At 56.1% G+C, this 15,998-nt stretch overlaps 1 long non-coding RNA gene across 11 annotated transcripts; it reads right to left on the reverse strand.

Annotated features, from left to right (window-relative positions):
- Window positions 1–804: 804 nt before the first annotated feature.
- On the reverse strand, window positions 805–13,619 carry LOC140645884 (uncharacterized). Of its 11 annotated transcripts, none has more exons than XR_012040056.1 (7): window positions 12,771–13,619; window positions 11,343–11,698; window positions 9,220–9,548; window positions 5,076–5,197; window positions 3,801–3,899; window positions 3,284–3,424; window positions 805–2,248 (listed from the first exon to the last, which is right to left on the reverse strand). It is a non-coding gene; the product is annotated as an uncharacterized lncRNA (long non-coding RNA). The 11 variants fall into 11 exon arrangements; XR_012040066.1 differs by lacking the exon at window positions 12,771–13,619 and having other exon boundaries at window positions 805–1,154; window positions 2,057–2,248; window positions 11,343–11,775; XR_012040061.1 differs by lacking the exon at window positions 12,771–13,619 and adding an exon at window positions 7,763–7,852 and having other exon boundaries at window positions 1,959–2,248; window positions 11,343–11,774.
- Between the last annotated feature and the right edge of the window lie 2,379 nt (window positions 13,620–15,998).

The raw sequence follows: 15,998 nt of genomic DNA on the forward strand, positions 1-15,998 counted from the left end.
GCCCTGTGGACAACAGTCGGTACTGCGGCTGAGGAGACGCGCATGCGCGCTGAAGCATTCGTTTTGTGCTCGCTGCTGCCGCCCGGTGACCAAAAGTCGGTACTGCAGCTGGGGAGCCGCGCATGCGCGATAGCGGTTGTTTGGGGGTTTTTTGGGGTTTTTTTTTTTTTTTTTTTTTGTGCTCGCTGCTGCCTCTGTGTGGACAGAAGTCGGTACTGCAGCTGGGGAGAGCTCGCTCTGCCTTGTTGCCATTTAAAATTTCTTCGTATACGCCCTCTTTTTATGCACTTTTAAACTCCTTTTTTTAGTCATATATATGAGTTCTTTTTCTATTTTATCACCCTATATATCTCGATTTAGATTTTTTTCATATTCTACCATCCTTTATATAATAGAGTAGACAGAGGGGTTTCTTGTCAAATCTTTTTACGTATATATAAATAAAATTTTTCAATATACATAAAAAGGAGAGATTTTTCTCTGCTTCAATGCCTCACACCCCTATTTACAGTTTTTCATTATTTAATCCCTCCCCCACCAATTCTCAGGCATTTGGGGGCTGTCACCCCCCCTTTCGGGGGGGTGAACTGTCCCGTGACCCCCCCCTCCCCCCACTCAACCTGCTCCTCTGCCACATCACCATCGTCCCCCCCAGTGACACTGGGGTGCCCCAATAGACATCATCACTCCCCAGCCTCCCCTCTTCTTCGTCACACCCAAAAGACAAACAAAACAAGGGAAACTGCCCCAACTGCCACCTCCTTACGTCACCGAAATCGGGAATCAAACTCCTTAACACCAATGTAGTATTAAGAAGCAGGCATTCTTTACTACGGCACCGGATGCACGGGGGATCGCTCCACCTAGCGTGCATACCGCAGGTTACATCAGCCGAAACTTACATTGTCCAGTTACATACATATGCATCAAGTCTCCTGGAATGATAATGCATATTCATTCTATTTCCCGGAACTAATTATCATACTCGCGTGGTCATTACGCATGCGTCCTTGAGCTCCGAGGGGCTTCCGTGGGGGTCTCTGGTGGTCCTTGGTGGCCGTACAGGTGCGTCCTTCAGTCGACCCCTTCTTCTGGACATGCGCAATCCCACCTTGCTTATGTAACTTGCTCCCCTTCTTCATGGTGCGTGGTTCCTAACAATGATTCGGCACCCTTAGCACAAACCAATTATTCTAACCACCCTTGACTCTTTGTCAAGATGGGCTGGGGCTGTACTGGGAACGTAGCAGCATGACCGTACTACTCCTTGTCCAATTGTCTTTGGGCATAGTAGCATAGCCATAGCCATAGGTGTACAAACACAATATTAAAGCATCGTCTAACCTGCTCCTATCTCTATGTTGCTTAGTTACAAAAGAACAAACTAACAATTTTGGTTACATCTGGTTACACTTACTTTCATCAGGCCATTTACATATGTACATGCCCCACCAAAAAAGGGGAGCTCCGCTAGAAAAATAAAGGGGGGGGCAGCCCCCCCAGCCCCTGTCCCGCAGCCTGGCAGCCGCCCCACGCCATAGGGGAGCGTGCCCGAGGACGGTGCCACGTCTCTCGCTCGGCCTCTGCTCCGCCATCTTCCCCCTCCCTTCCCGCGCTGCGACGGGCTCCCCAGGGCAACAAACGGCCCCGGTCCCTCTCGGCCCCGGGCTCTCCCCACCACCTGCGGGGCACCCACCGCACACAGAGCCAGGAGCCTCCAGCCACAGGGCTGGCCCCTGACCCTCACCATGCTTCACCACCCGCAGGGAAACCTGGCCGGGGGGATCTAGGGAGCACCACCAGACGCTTACAGCAAGACCGCTGAAAAACAAAAACCCCACATTCCCTTTCAGCACATGAAAAAAAAAAACAGCACAGCAGAAAGTACAGGGATTCAGTCAGAATAAGGGATAGGAGAGGAGCTGAGCTAAAGCAGGATTCTAGGGAAACGGGTCCGCTCCAGATACAGCGCACGCTTTAACAGCTACACTGACTGCAACGCTTCAAATCCCTATTGAGACCAAGCGGTAGGATTTTCAACACCTTCTTCACCTACAAGTGAACGCTCTTGCTGCTCTTGGAAAACGCCTCATCGCTTCCTTCCAGCACTGCTGCAGGGAGACAACCCGGTGAGGCTGCAGGACAAGGCCGGACCGTCATCAGAATCTACGCTACGGATCCACCACAACGGCTACGGCCCTCGCGGCTGCTGCTGCTGCTGCACGTCTTGCTCGCTCGGTCAAGAAAGCTGAAAGGGAAGTGTAAACCTTTAGAGAGTAACATGGAAAATAAAGAACACATCTCAGTAATTCACTCTACGCTAAAAAGGTGGCCGTATGTTTATATACATCCAACAACAAGACTTACACTAGAAAAGCATTTGAGTTTCCTTTTGCATTCATTTACCTTGCACAGCTGGGATACCGTTAAACCATCTCTCTCCAAAATGCACGGTTATAACGTGACTGGGGGGGGTTGTGCGCTATGTCCCTCCTAGTGACATCTGCCCAGCTGCGCTGCCCAAGAGAGACGCTACTCAAGCGCCAGGGAAACGCGCCATGGAAAGAGAGGCAGAAATAAAGCACTGCAGAGCACGCCGTCAAAATACTGGGGAAAACCCCGTAACGTTCAGTTGCCTCTCTCTTGAAACACGGAGAACAAATACCTCACTGCTGAAACACACCTCCTAAGTTGCATGCCACAGCTATTGGGCAGTTACAGTTTCAACAGTGCCAGTCACTTTGTCAATGACACCATTTTAACTTCTGTTTAAAGTTCCAGTTTGATAGAAAAGTCAGTGAGATAAGAGATCGCCCAGACGGTTTCACTGGGGGAAGGGGGGCGCAGAAATCAAATCCCCAGTGCTGCAATACATCAGGCTACCAAAAGGGACCGGCAGATTTGCTAATGCTTTTGGCTGTACCGAAGCATGCAGAGGAACGCCTTTCCATCATATCTCGGCTGTTGCAACCGAGAACCAAAGACCAGCGATGCCATCAGCTTTTGGAAGACGTGCTGGGCTTGGGTCCTTGGAAGGAAATTGACTTTTCTGGGTGTTTTTAAAGAGAGTGAAAAGTCTTGCTGCTGATGACTTCTACTGGCACGTCCAGCCGCTCCGATGGGAAGTTCGTCAAATGCAACTTCTTTGAATGAGAAGGATTGCCAGTCGGGAAAATCTCTTCCCAACTGAAGTCAAAAATTACACACCGTAGCTTCAGGAAAAAGGACCTTCTCGAAGCAGTAACTCACCAAAACCACATCAGGACTCACTGGCGGTACTTACAAGGCTGCTAACGCTTCTTGGGAAAGCCTGGAAAACACGCGGAAGCGACGCCCATTTGTCCCGTTTTGGCCACGTCTCTTCTTTGACCTTGACGGCTTTTCGTACGGATGCTAGGATCGCAGTAAGGCTTTTCAAGTACTCCTACAAGATATTTTAAAACCTTACTGACTGAAAAAGCAGAAAGCTTTTCCCAGGAAAACAAAGGCTCTTTCTTCTGAACACCTGAACTCTTCCCAACAGTTTCTTTCCTCTTTTAGTACAAAATTATTTTCACAGTATCATTTCATAGGAAGCGCACAGAAACAGAAGATTACGCTTTCGGGAAGAGAAAAGAAACGGAGGGAAGTCAGCTTTGCGTAGGCACGCTCCAGAACACGCCTTTTTCTATCCGTAGTATTTGTGTTGAAATACTTCACAGAAAAACTACAGAAGGAGAGTTGGCACATTCTTCACCTTAACTTTCAAGTCCCCGCTACGAGTACCTTCGGAAAAACGCAGGCACACATCGTAGACATACCGTGGACTTGCAGACCACTACGGATCCTTTCCGTCCGTCTTGCACTTTCCTGGCAGAAGAAAGGGCGACCACGGCGAAATGGTGGCGGCTGACATTCTGCTGAGAGAGGGAAAAAAAACCTTTAGCATAAAGCTGGGTAGGAATCTAAAGCTTCCTTTTTTGGTGAAGCTTGGTGAAGACTACAACTGAGCAGAGGAAAAAGTGTTTTGCATCATCTTCGGTACAGTTGACGATACAGGCCGCTAGAGCTTGCGCGCTTTTTAGACAACCGTGCCTTTTTTTGACTCACGGGCAGCTTTGGTTTGCGCAGCAAAAAGCGCAGCAAGAAGACGGCACGCCCTCAGACCCAGAGCGCAACCCTCCGGATGGCCACACGCCCCTCGCTGTTTTGAGGAGGAGCCGCCGAGCATCCCTGCGAGCACAGCTGCACGCGCAACATCACTTTCACCTGCGCTGATTTCAGCGGATGCAGTTTCTGAAGCTTTACACTGAAAACCGTATCTTGACGCTTCGCCACAGGAGAAGCGATCCGTAACTAGAACCCCACAAAAACCTTGAAACACCACTTGCAATCCCACAGCAGCGACAGCTTCAGAACTATTTAGACCAGGAACAAGGGAGAAAAATAACACCGCTTCATCGCACGCACGGGAAAGCGGCAGAGAAAAGGGTCAGCATTCGTAGCCCTCACAGAAAACAGGCATTCTCCTTCCCTTCCTAAAGCCCTCTCTTGGGTCTAAATACCGCAGCACTACCGTGGCAGTATCGAGAGCAGGGAACAACAGCCCCGCCGCTGGACGTTTACGTAGCGGCATACATAAACAGAGGGACACGTTTTGCCACGCACAACCCTGAACTTCCTGAAAATTCACGTTTACCAAAAAGAGCCGCTTGGAGCATACTGCCCAGCAGCGTTTGGCAATAAAACTGCCATGTGGTGGACCCACGCAAATCGCTCGGTAACTTGCTATTTGCTTCCCGTTGTTTTTCTTCCTTCGGAAATTCTACTTGCGGCCAAGTTATTCGCTACGGCTTCAAGCATTGACCTTCCTGGGATTACCAGCACATCTACACAGGCAAGTAACTTACCTGCTCTTCTACCATTGTCCAAATTCCAATTACAGTCATGAAAGAGGAGTGAGAGAGAAGAAAAGGAGAGCTCAGGCAGCAAGAGAGCTCTGCAGGCTGCCGCCACTCAGCGTCGCACTCTTCTTTTTAAACCACACACACGCGCCCCCCACCACAAAACAGACCAAAAACCCCGTGACCTTGTACCTTTTTTCTTTCAGAGCTCATCCCTGTCTCAGCACGCCGTCTTGTCAAAGCGTGAAGTGCAGATGATCTGTAGCCCAATGACACTTGCGTGCGATGGATACGTGTTCAGAAGGAGTCCAGATCTGTAAGACAGGTGCCGTTTTGGTGGTTTTAATAATCATCACTCGAGTGCATTGACTGACACGTTTGGAAGGAAACTAACTGCTGTGGTTTAGCCCCAGTCGGCAATTAAGTGCCACCCAGCAGCTGGCTCACCCTCCCGCCCAGGGGATGGGGGAAAGAAGCCAAGGAGCAAAAGTCAGAAAACTCGTGGCCTCAGATAAGAAGAGGTTAATCATTGGAACAAAACAAGAAGAAGAATGAATTATCATGAGAAGGAAAACAACAAGAGAGCAAGAGAGGAACAAAACCCAGGAAAACACAAGGGATGCAAGCCCTCACCACCCGCCGACCGATGCCCAGCCACTCCCCCAGCAGCGATCCCTATCCCCCGGCCAACTCCCCCCAGTCTCCATACTGAGCGTGACGCCAGATGGCACGGAATAGCCCTTTGGCCAGCTTCCATCAACTCTTTTGGCCGTGTCCCCTCCCAGTTTCTCGTGCGCCCGGCAGAGCACGGGAAGCTCAAAACTCCTTGACCAGTGGAAGCATTTCTTAGCAACAACTAGAACATCACTGTGTTATCAACATTATTCTCATCCTAAAATCCAAAACACAGCACTCTACCAGCTACTAGGAAGAAAATTAACTCTATCCCAGACGAAACCAGGACACTCATTCCCTTTTAAACATAGCGTCTCCTTGGGGGAAAAAAAATGTGTTAGAGACAGGAAAAAAAAAAAAAGACAACTCGGGGCTCCCAACCACCACCGAGCAGTGGGGAAATTAACGAAAGTGAAGACAAAGAGCAGCAACGCTGTAATCCTGATCACGGACTTCAGAGACCCTCCAAGTCTACACCTCAAGCCTAGGAATGACTAGTCCTTTTTTGGAAGGACAAACTTTTTTTACATAAAACTCCTAGACTGAAGGCTCCACGGAAGAGAATGCGGATTGACCCACAGCACAGCATGCCATCAACGCTCTAATGAAAAAAAAAAAAATTTAATAAAAATCAAGTTGAAATGTCAGTTTCCATCACATTTCACTCACTCTATTTCTACTGGCGTCTAGGTGCTCCAAAATTAACTCTACTGACACCATAGGTTACTAACAATGTAGTTGTGCATATAAAAAGAAAAGGCTCTTGCCAACTTGCCCGTAAAGTTAGTCTGAACAAACAGAAGAGAAACACTTGACCCTGAAGAAGGTAACAGGCAGCTCTTCATTTATCCGAGATGAAAGTTCATTCTTTTACCCGAAAGGAAAACCTTCGGAACTGCCAAGGGACCAATCCAGGAACGAGGCACGCTCCGTTACCCGCAGGTCTTCATCACCTTTTCTGCACTGGCAGCAGATTTGCCTTTTCTCTGGGTTTCAGGCGGAGCATCTGTAGCGTCCCTGAACTCGCAAAGGTTTCTCCCCGCTCCCCCGGCCCCATACGCGCGATTCCCTGAGCGGCAAGCGGGACCGACCACGCGGGATTTTCTGCACGTGACGCCGAAGGTGACACTGGGAAAAGAGGAGGCAAAAAATGATCCTGTTTGTCACACCCAGCCGACGGGGAAAACACAGGGGAGGGTTCTGCCAGAGGGCCCTGCGGGGCCAGGCCGTGCACCCCGGCAGCTCCAACCGACCGGCCCCTCTCCCCTTTGCCAGGTACCGGGAGACACCGCGGCCTCCCGCTGCCGCCTCGCCCGCGCCGCCTCGCAGCGGGGCTGCCCCAGGAGAGCCGGGGCACCCCCACCTCGCTCCCACCCCCAGGAACGGGACCGGGAGACGCCCTCCATGCAGGGAGGGGCGCAGGGCGTGGATTTAATCCCCGAGGGAAGAGGCCAGGCTCCCCGCTGGCAGAAGGACCGCTCGCCTCCCTGCTGCTCAGAGACGCTTGCTGGGGACAGCCCGGCCTGCGCCCGGCCGCTCTGCAGCCCCGCTGGGAGCGCAGTCCGGCCGACGGATGCTCCAGCGAATAGACGCTCCGGCTCACGGCCGCCCCCGCTCAGCTAACGTTGCCTCTGGCTAATGCACGCTCCAGACAGCGGACACCCCATCTCCTTCCAGCTCCTCCTCGCTACAGCTCTGGCTAACCGAAGCTCCGGCTCCGCACCGAAGCTCCGCTGGATTTCAGCTCCTTCTCCTTACGAGCTCCAGCTATTTGCCACAGTCTGGGCTTTGGACAAGCTCGGAAAGCGGTCGCTGTCAGAACTTGAATATGACTATTAAACATCACAGCTGGACGCTGTGGAAATACCGATTCATCAGTTTGTACGATTAAGTACTTAAGAACTATTCTCAGCAGCGTACAAAGAAGAGCTGGGCTCCAAGAGGGCGTGCGGGGTCTGAAAAGCACCCTTCCCCCCCCAGAGGCCACCTCAGACCGAGAGGCTGGCCCGGGGCACGCCGGCCTCCCGAACTCTGGGCTCCGACGCGACCAGAGCCCCACCCTCCAGGGAGGGTCCGTGCACCCTGCCCACCCTCTGCTTTCCCCCGCAGCCCCCAACGCCCTCCCCCCGCCCTGCGCAAACAGCCAAACTGGCTTCTGCTTTGGGCCCCCAAACCAGCTCCCATTTCTGAGCCCACAAACCCACCTGCTCAGCCTGTTCTCGAGTCCCACAAATGCAGCACTTCACCTCTGCTCCTCAGCCCAAAACGTACCGCTCGGTCCCCTCTGGCAGGTCCTGAAAACGCACGACTCAAGCTGTTTCTCAGCCCCAAAGTCAGCCACCTCAGCCTCTTTTCAAGCCCCGAGAACACAAGACCCGCTCTCCATTTTCAGGCCCCAAACCAGCTCACCCTCTCTGCTTTCCGACCCCTTTGCGGTCCCCATGCGTGATGCTGCGGGGTGGGGGGAGCGGAGCCACCCCACAGCCCTGCACCCCCAGGGCCACACGTGCACTTTTTGGGAGCGCTTGGGCACTGCGGAGGGCCCGGCCCCACACCTCTGCAGGGCCGCACCAGCACAGGCAGGGCATCGCTTTATTACGGCTGCTTCCGGCTTGCTTTCTCCGGCACTGGTTGGGGGTGCCGGGCCCGCACCCCAAACCCCCGCAGCCCCAAGCACCCCTGCGGGGAGCCGGGCCCAGCCGCCTCCAGGAACCCCCGCCCGCCGCAGCCGCGGCCCTTCCCCGCCACTCCGGCCACCGGCACCCGCCCGGCGCCGCAGGAGCCCCCCGGGCCGCCGCTGCCCGACCTGCGCCGGGAGCGGCAGAGGCTGCCCAGCTCCACAAGCAGAACCTGAGAGCCAGATGGGGCTGCCCCTACTCCCCCCGGCTCGCACACGGGTTCGGCCCCAAAACGCCCCGACGGACCCCAGGAGAGCGCTCGGCCCGGGGCTGCTTTCCCGGACAGTCCCAAGAGAACAGAGCCTGCACCCGCCCCTATTTCATACAGGGATGGGGAGCAGGACAGAGGACTGGAAAGAGAAAAGGAAGACAAGGGAGAAGACTGAGGTGCCGCCAGAGAATGAAAGGCCGAAAGAAAAGGTCAGAGACGTAGAGGAAATCAAACACAACAGGGACGAGAAGCCCTGCAGAGAGATGGAGCAAGAAAAGGCAGGGTCAGCGAGCAGGACAGAGGGGTAGAGAGGTGGGGGGGAAAGGAGAGGAAGAAGAACAGAGGAACGTGACGGCGACAGGGCGCAGGACATACAGACAGAGAGAGAAAAACCACAGGGAACAGGACAAAGGGACTGGGAAAGCAAGAAAGGGTCAGATTTGTACAAAGAGACCAAGAAGGAAAAAGGGGAAAAAAAGCAAGCCATGGGCTAGAGGACAGAGGCAGAGGAAAAAAGGGCCAGGGAGCAGGACAGAGAAGGAGAGAAAGGAAAAAGCGGAGACAGGGAAGAGGGTCAGGGAGAGGAAGCAAAGGGCAGGGAGCAGGAGAGAGGTGGAGAAAGAAGCGCTGGGGCAGAAGGATAGAAAGAGAACAAAGACAGGAAGAAGGATGGCGGACGATAGAGAGAGGGGAAAAGAAGGACGAGGAGCAGGACACAGATTGTCAGACAGGGACAGGGAGCAAGACCACGCGCTGGCTGACGCATACAGACCCTGCGGTGCACGCTGGCGGCCTGGCCTGCCGCGGACTACGAGGAGGGATCCTTCCTCACCCGGAGAGGCAGGCTCTCTCTTGCCTGCAGCGGGAGGCAGCCGCCAGACGGCCTTCCATTTCTTCTTCTTTACCCTTCTCTGGCTTCTTTCTCCAGCTTCAGCCGCGGCAGCTCCTGTCCACAGCCAGCAAGCGCTCCGCCCGTCCCTTTTCGCCCCCACGCCGCGAGGAGAGCCAGGCCAGGCACAGACAATCCACGCAAGCCTGAGGCGGGTGCCGTCACCGGCAGCCCCAGGGGAGGAAGGGACGACCGTGTCCTCAGCGCAGCCTCTGGGAGAGGGAAAGAAGAAGCAGACACCGTTATTACCGCAGATCGCCCCCGGCTGAAGCCTCTCCTTCCGCAGGGGCTTCTCGAGACGCGCGGGAGGCCAGCTTGCCACCGGCACGACGGGGCTTGGGAGCGACCTGGGGCTACGGGACAGGCTTCAGGGGAGGGGCTGGAGCTGGGGGCAGCTGCGCGTGGGGGGGCAAGCGGGGCCGGGGAGGCTCAGGGGGAGCTCTGGGAGCGGGGAGCCGCCCGGCGTCTGCGCCTGGGGGGGTGTCCGCCTTCTTCCCCTCTCCCCTTCTCTCAGCTCTCGGGCAACTCCCTGGGGCTGCCCTGACCCAGCTCGCCTCCGGCACACCGGCAGCCTGCCGCAGCGGGCAGCTTCAGGCTTCCCGTCCCGCAGCCAGCGGGCAGAACACACCCCCGCGCCCGCCAAAGGGGCTCGCTCGCCTTACCGCTGCCCCAGGACACCCGCCGCCGCCGAGACCCGCGCCCAGCGCGCCGCCATGCCGCTCCCGGGCACCGCGCATGCGCCGGCCGCCGACGGCGCGCCGGAGGGGCCAGGGCTGGCGCCCGAACGCCGGGCGGCGGCACCGCGCTGCGGCCGTGCCGCCGCGGCAGCGGCGGAGGCGGCAGCGCCGCTGCGCTCCTGTGCGGTGTCGGCGCTGCAGTACCGCGCCGCGGCACCGGCAGCAGCGAGCACCCGGCGGGCGGCGCGGACCCAGGGGCGGCACCGGCGCTGCAGTTCCGCGCCGAGCGCCCGCCGGCAGCGTGCACGCGGGGCGGCGGCAGCGGCGGCGTTTCCTTACCGGGAGGCAGCAACGAGCGCGGCGGCGGCGGCGCTTCGCAGGCACCGCGGCACCGCCTTGCCGTTACCGGCGGACGGCAGCCGCGGTGAGCACGGCGGCACCCCACCGCACATGCGCGGTGCCGGACCTGCAGTACCGCGTTTCCTCCGCCAGAGGGCAGCAGTGAGCGCGGGCGCCGCCGCGCGCCCCCCCCCCCCTCCGCCCCCCGGCGCGCCACGTGCCCGAGGCCGTTCCCCGCCGGCAGACGGCTGCCGGCCCCGGCAGGTACCCGGAGGCCAGCATTGGGGCGAGGACGCACCCCGGCGTGCTGCACACACCAGCGGGGCTGGCTGGAACCTCCCTGCCGAAAGACTACATCTCCCGGCATGCCCTGCCAACAACGTGCCCGACCACAAGCTGGCTACCCCAGGACTACAGCTCCCAGCATGCTGCGGGCTGCTGCCTTCTGTGCCATTTAACCCTATGGGGACACCGTCCCGTGCGCCCTCCTCCCCTCACCAGCACCCGCGGGACCCCGCCGCGCCTGCGGAGGCCGGCTCGCAGGGCCGGGATTCCCAGCACCACCACCGGCTCCGCTTCGGGTCCGATGCTTCCCCAGCTGTCCCGCACCCCTCCGCACGACCTGGAAACCCCCCACACACAGACACGCACCGAGGGGGGGGGGGGCTTTGTGTAGGGACCACCCTTTTGCAGGGCCCCGACCCGACCCAGCTGCTTCCCCAGCACTACCCCTACCCCCCTGTGAGCCCCAGCGCTCAGGCAGCCCCGCGTGTCCCTGTGCGGCCTCCCCCCTGTCCCGGTGCATCAGCTTTCCCCCATCCCCTCGGCTTCTGGGCCACCCGCGACCCCGGCGCCGCACCCTCCGCTCCTTGGCCCTAGTGCGGGTCTTCCTGGACCCGGTCGCTGTTGCCCCAGCCTCACCTCCCCCTTTGTGTCACCTTCCCCGGGATGTTCCCGGTTGCAGGGACCCCCCCCCCCGGCCCCATTCACCTGTTCTGTGCTTGCAGCCTCAGTCCCGGTCCCAGCATGTATTGCTCAGCTCTGGCGTTGTTGTCCTGGACCTACCCTGATGGGGTGATGTGAACACCACACTCATGGCAGTAGCCCAGCTCAGCAGCCCCCGGCCCACAGCTGCAGCCCGTGGGGACACGGGCACCATAGCCATCAGCCCTGCTGGCCACTCCAGAGGCTTGTCAGCCCCAGGCCCTGGGCCCAGAGCTGCATCCCACCGAGAACACAGGCTATTGCCCTCGGCCCCACTGGGGACAGCTGTGGTCGCTGGGACAGCAGAGGGGTGCCCCAGCTCCTGAGGGCAGCTTGCCAAAAGCCAAAGGGAGAGTCCTGGGCTGCAGAGGAAGAGAAAAGGGGACGAGAACAAAGGGAGAGCCCTGGAGCGCAATGCTGGGGTGGGAGGAAGCCATCAGCAGGTGACAAGGAAAACATAGGACTCTGGGGGCACAGGAAGGTGGGGGGGGAGGGGGCCTGGGCCCCACAGAGAGGAAAACAGTTGACCCTAGAGCACACCAAAAAAGCACTGGCAAAACTCTGCGATGGGAGGAAAGCTAAACAGGAAGCATTGCGGCACGCTGTATGACAAACACAGGGCCTTGGGACACACAGAAGGACTCGGGGGGAGCCTAAAATATGAATTCAGGAGTTCAGAGGGCTCCAGGGCACGGCCGAATACAAACTGGTGCACACCAAAAGGGCTGCGCAGCATGCCACGGGGCTCAGTGTCGCTGTTTGCTTAGGGACATGGTGTAGTGGTGGTCTTGGTAGTGTCAGGCTTACGGTTGGACTCGATGATCTTAAAGGTCTTTTCCAACCTATACGATTCTGTGATTCTGTGATGGGAAGCGGCCTGCAGCCACCACCAGACCCTATGGAAACTCCCTCTCTCAGCACCGTTTGTGCTGGCCCCAGACCTTCGCCCGTACCTTGGGTACCGTAGGGGGTTGCCCCCTCAGCGACCTCGTTGGGAATGAAGAGCTCACAACCCGTATTCCTTCAGATCCTCCTCTCTGTCCCCTCTGTCCACGCTTGCCCCAGACCAAACAGCCCGGACCAGCCCTTGCCATGCTCCGGCCTCACTCGCCCCTCACCTGCCCAACACACAGGGCTCTCCCCCCACTAACTGGCACCGCCTCAGCCGAGGGACCCTGTGCCCAAAGCCTGCTTCCAGGCGGGCTTGCGCGCCTGCCTCCCCGCAGCTCCAGCGTGTCTGCGTCTGCAAGAGCAAGGGCGTGCACGGGCCCAGAAGGAGGAGCAATCTTGGCTTCCCTAACCGTATTTTACTACTGTTTGTGCGCTATTCCCACCCAGACCTTCGTATGCGCATACCTAACCCAAAAATCTCTTCGCCCTTAGCACCTTCAGTCACTCGCAGCGCTGAGGATCTTCCCCTCTCTCAAAACTTACTTGCTCTTTCCTGTCTCCTTGTCGCACCTCCTCGGCCCTTTCTGTACGTTCTTCCTTCAAACAACACGCCTGAAATCAACAAAATGGGTCAAGCAGCTGTCTTCAAGTCGATGCCTCTGATAGGATTATCCTACAAACCAATCCAACTCCTAAGGTCATTGGACAATTCTAGTTTTAGAGCATTTTCCCAAAGCTTTTAAGTGCGGTTCCCTGCTAGGTTATGTGATAAAAAGCTTGTCTCCATAAACTCCAAGTCACACAGAGGCGCTGTGCCAGGTAAGGCACCCCAGCGACCCAGCCAGAGAAACGGATTCCCTGCCCTGGCTCCTCCCAGAGCTGTCCCGGCAGAGCCGCCAGCCCCACGGTACGGGGTGACACTCGTCACGACGAGTAGACGGGAGCGGCTTTCCGGATCACCATACAGACTGAGAAAGGTTGCCGACTAAGGCTGTGGGACGCACGTGGGGACCGCACAGGATGTACTATGGTCTGTTTACTGGAGGAACCAAAGGTGGGGAAGGGGAGGTAGCAGAGGAGTTCGGGGAGGAACAAGCATCGGAAAAGAGAGGGACAAGGGGATAAAAAGGGCTGGTGGCACGCAAATAGGTTGCTGGTCAGTAGGATTGTCTGGCCATGCCCTGTGCCTGATCAGCAGAGTCTCCTGTCTTCTCATTAACTCCATCCCTAGGTATTTTTGTGAGGGAAAGGTTCTCTGGTTTCGTGTGCGTGCGTGTGTGAGGGCCGAGGCCGAGCGGCCGAGGTGCAGGGCCGAGCTGTGGGGCCTAGGCTGAGTCGTGGGACCTAGGCCGAGCGGCGGCCTCGTCCCTGGAGCTCGGCAGGCATCCTAGATGGCATAGAAAAGAACAAGAACACTCTTTTTTGGGAACAGAGATCTTAGGAGAGGCGCGATGGCAACAAAGCGAGTCCAAAGGGGGCTTACGGAGCTAAAAGCGTGCTGCTCGGGAGGCAGCGTGACAGTAGCAGAGGGCTTCTGAGAGGGACAGACACAAGAAGGCTCGAGGGCGTGGTGAAGAAGTCCAGAGGGGATTTGAACAGACTACGGATGTCCTCAGGGGACCAGGGACTGAACAGAGGTGTCCTAGCTAGCAGAGAGGACAACATGAGTGCTCTGGAGATGAAAGATGTCAGCGGGAATGGTTCTCGGGAGCAAGAAGGGTGCAAATTGCGCTACAGAGCCACAGAGGGCTGCGGGGCACGAGGACGGCCTCAGGAGGCACAGTGACGGCACAAGGCGGCTGCTGAGAGAGAGAGAGAGAGAGACAGACAGACAGACAGACAGACAGAAGGCAGCTCTGGCAGGCAATGCAAAACTCAAGAGGGTGTCCCAGCGATGTCCTCAGGGGATGAGCGACCGAACGGAGACGTCCTAGACAGCAGTGAATAAGGTAAGGGAGCTGTGGGGCACAACGACAGCCTGAGGAGGGGTTCTGTCCGAATAAGAGAGAGACACAAAGAGGGCTGCAGAGCTGGAAGGGTGCCGTGGGGCACGAGGACAGTCTCGGGCGGCGTCATGACAGGAACGAGGGGGCTCCGGGGGTCGGGGGAAACGTGGACAAAGAGACAAACAAAGGATTGCTGACACAATGAGGTCCTCGGGAGGGGATCTGAATGGAGTAGAGATGTCCTCAGGGGACCGGGGACCGAACAGAGGCATCCGACATGGCGGAGGGAAGGCAAGAGTGCTCTGAGGGAAAACGGAAGCCTGAGGAAGCGTTGTCTCTGAAGAAGAAAGATACAAAGCCCGCTGCAGAACTAAAGGATGGCCATGGACCACAAGGGCGCTGGCAGGAAGCGTCGCGACAGAAACAGAGGGGTGCCGAGATGGCCAGAGAGACAGAAGGCGGCTTGAGGGCACAAAGGCACTGGGGAGGGGATCTGAACAGAGTACGGAGGTGACGAGGGAGACGCCGACCCACTGGAGGCAAGCGAGATGGAGGAGAGGACAAAGAGACTGCTCTGAGGAAGAGGGAGGAGATGTTCTTACAAAGCCAGAGGGGTACAAGTTACGCTTCAGAAATAACAGCATGCCGAGGAGACCCTCTAACGCCTCAGGATGAACGGAGAGAAGAGAAAAAAAAATAAAAGACAGAAAGAAAATTTAAGCAGCAACAGGGTATGTGACAAGACAGAGAGAACTAAAAACACAGGGACAGACAGCTCGATAAAAGTCAATACAGAAAGAACACTGAAAAAGCAAAAGGGTACAAGGCAGAGGAGAAAAAATTTAAAAATAGGAAGAGCAAACTAGATAAAAGCAGGCATAGAGAAAAACTGAAAAACAAAGGCCTTCAAGGAAGAAAACAATAAAATAGAGGGACAGCAAACTAAATAAACAAAGGCACAGAAACAACATTTAAAAAGCGACAGGGTGTCGTGGTTTAGCCCCAGCCGGCAGCTAAGCACCACGCAACCGCTCGCTCACTCCCCCCCCCGGTGGGATGGGGGAGAGAATTGGAAGAGCACAAGAAAACTGGTGGGTTGAGATAAGAACAGTTTAATAATCGGAACAAAATAGTAGGAATAATAATAATGAATTGTAATGAGGAGGAAAACCACAAGAGAGAGCGAGAGGAACAAAACCCAAGGGAGGGAAAATAAAAGAAAGATACAACCGCTCACCACCCGCCGACCGACGCCCAGCCAGTCCCCGAGCAGCGACCGCTACCCCCCGGCCAACTCCCCCCAGTTTCTATACCGGGCACGACATCCTATGGTATGGAATAGCCCTTTGGTCAGTTTGGATCCACTCTCCTGGCTGTGCCCCTCCCATTTCTTGTGCACCTGCCAGAGCATGGGAAGCTGAAAAAGTCCTTGACTGGTGTAAACACCGCTTAGCAACAGCCAAAACATCAGCGTGTTATCAATCTTATTCTCATCCTAAAATCCAAAACACAGCACTATAGCAGCTACCTGGAAGAAAATTAACTCTATCCCAGCCAAAACCAGGACACAGGCTATGGCACAGGCTAGCATGAAACAGAAAATAAAGACAGTGAACTGGATACAAGGAGATAGAGAAAACATTGCAAAAGCAACGTGACACAGGAAAGCCTGGAAATAATAAAAAAATAGGGTTAGACATCTGGGTAAAAGTAGGCAGAAAAAAATTTTACAGGTCACAATATACAGCACAGATAGGGAAAAAATAAACAAGAGACAGAAAAAATACATACAAGTGAACATAGAAACAAAAATTCAAAAGCTTTT

Source organism: Ciconia boyciana, unplaced genomic scaffold (assembly GCF_034638445.1).
Source record: "Ciconia boyciana unplaced genomic scaffold, ASM3463844v1 HiC_scaffold_40, whole genome shotgun sequence".
Lineage (NCBI taxonomy): Eukaryota > Metazoa > Chordata > Aves > Ciconiiformes > Ciconiidae > Ciconia > Ciconia boyciana.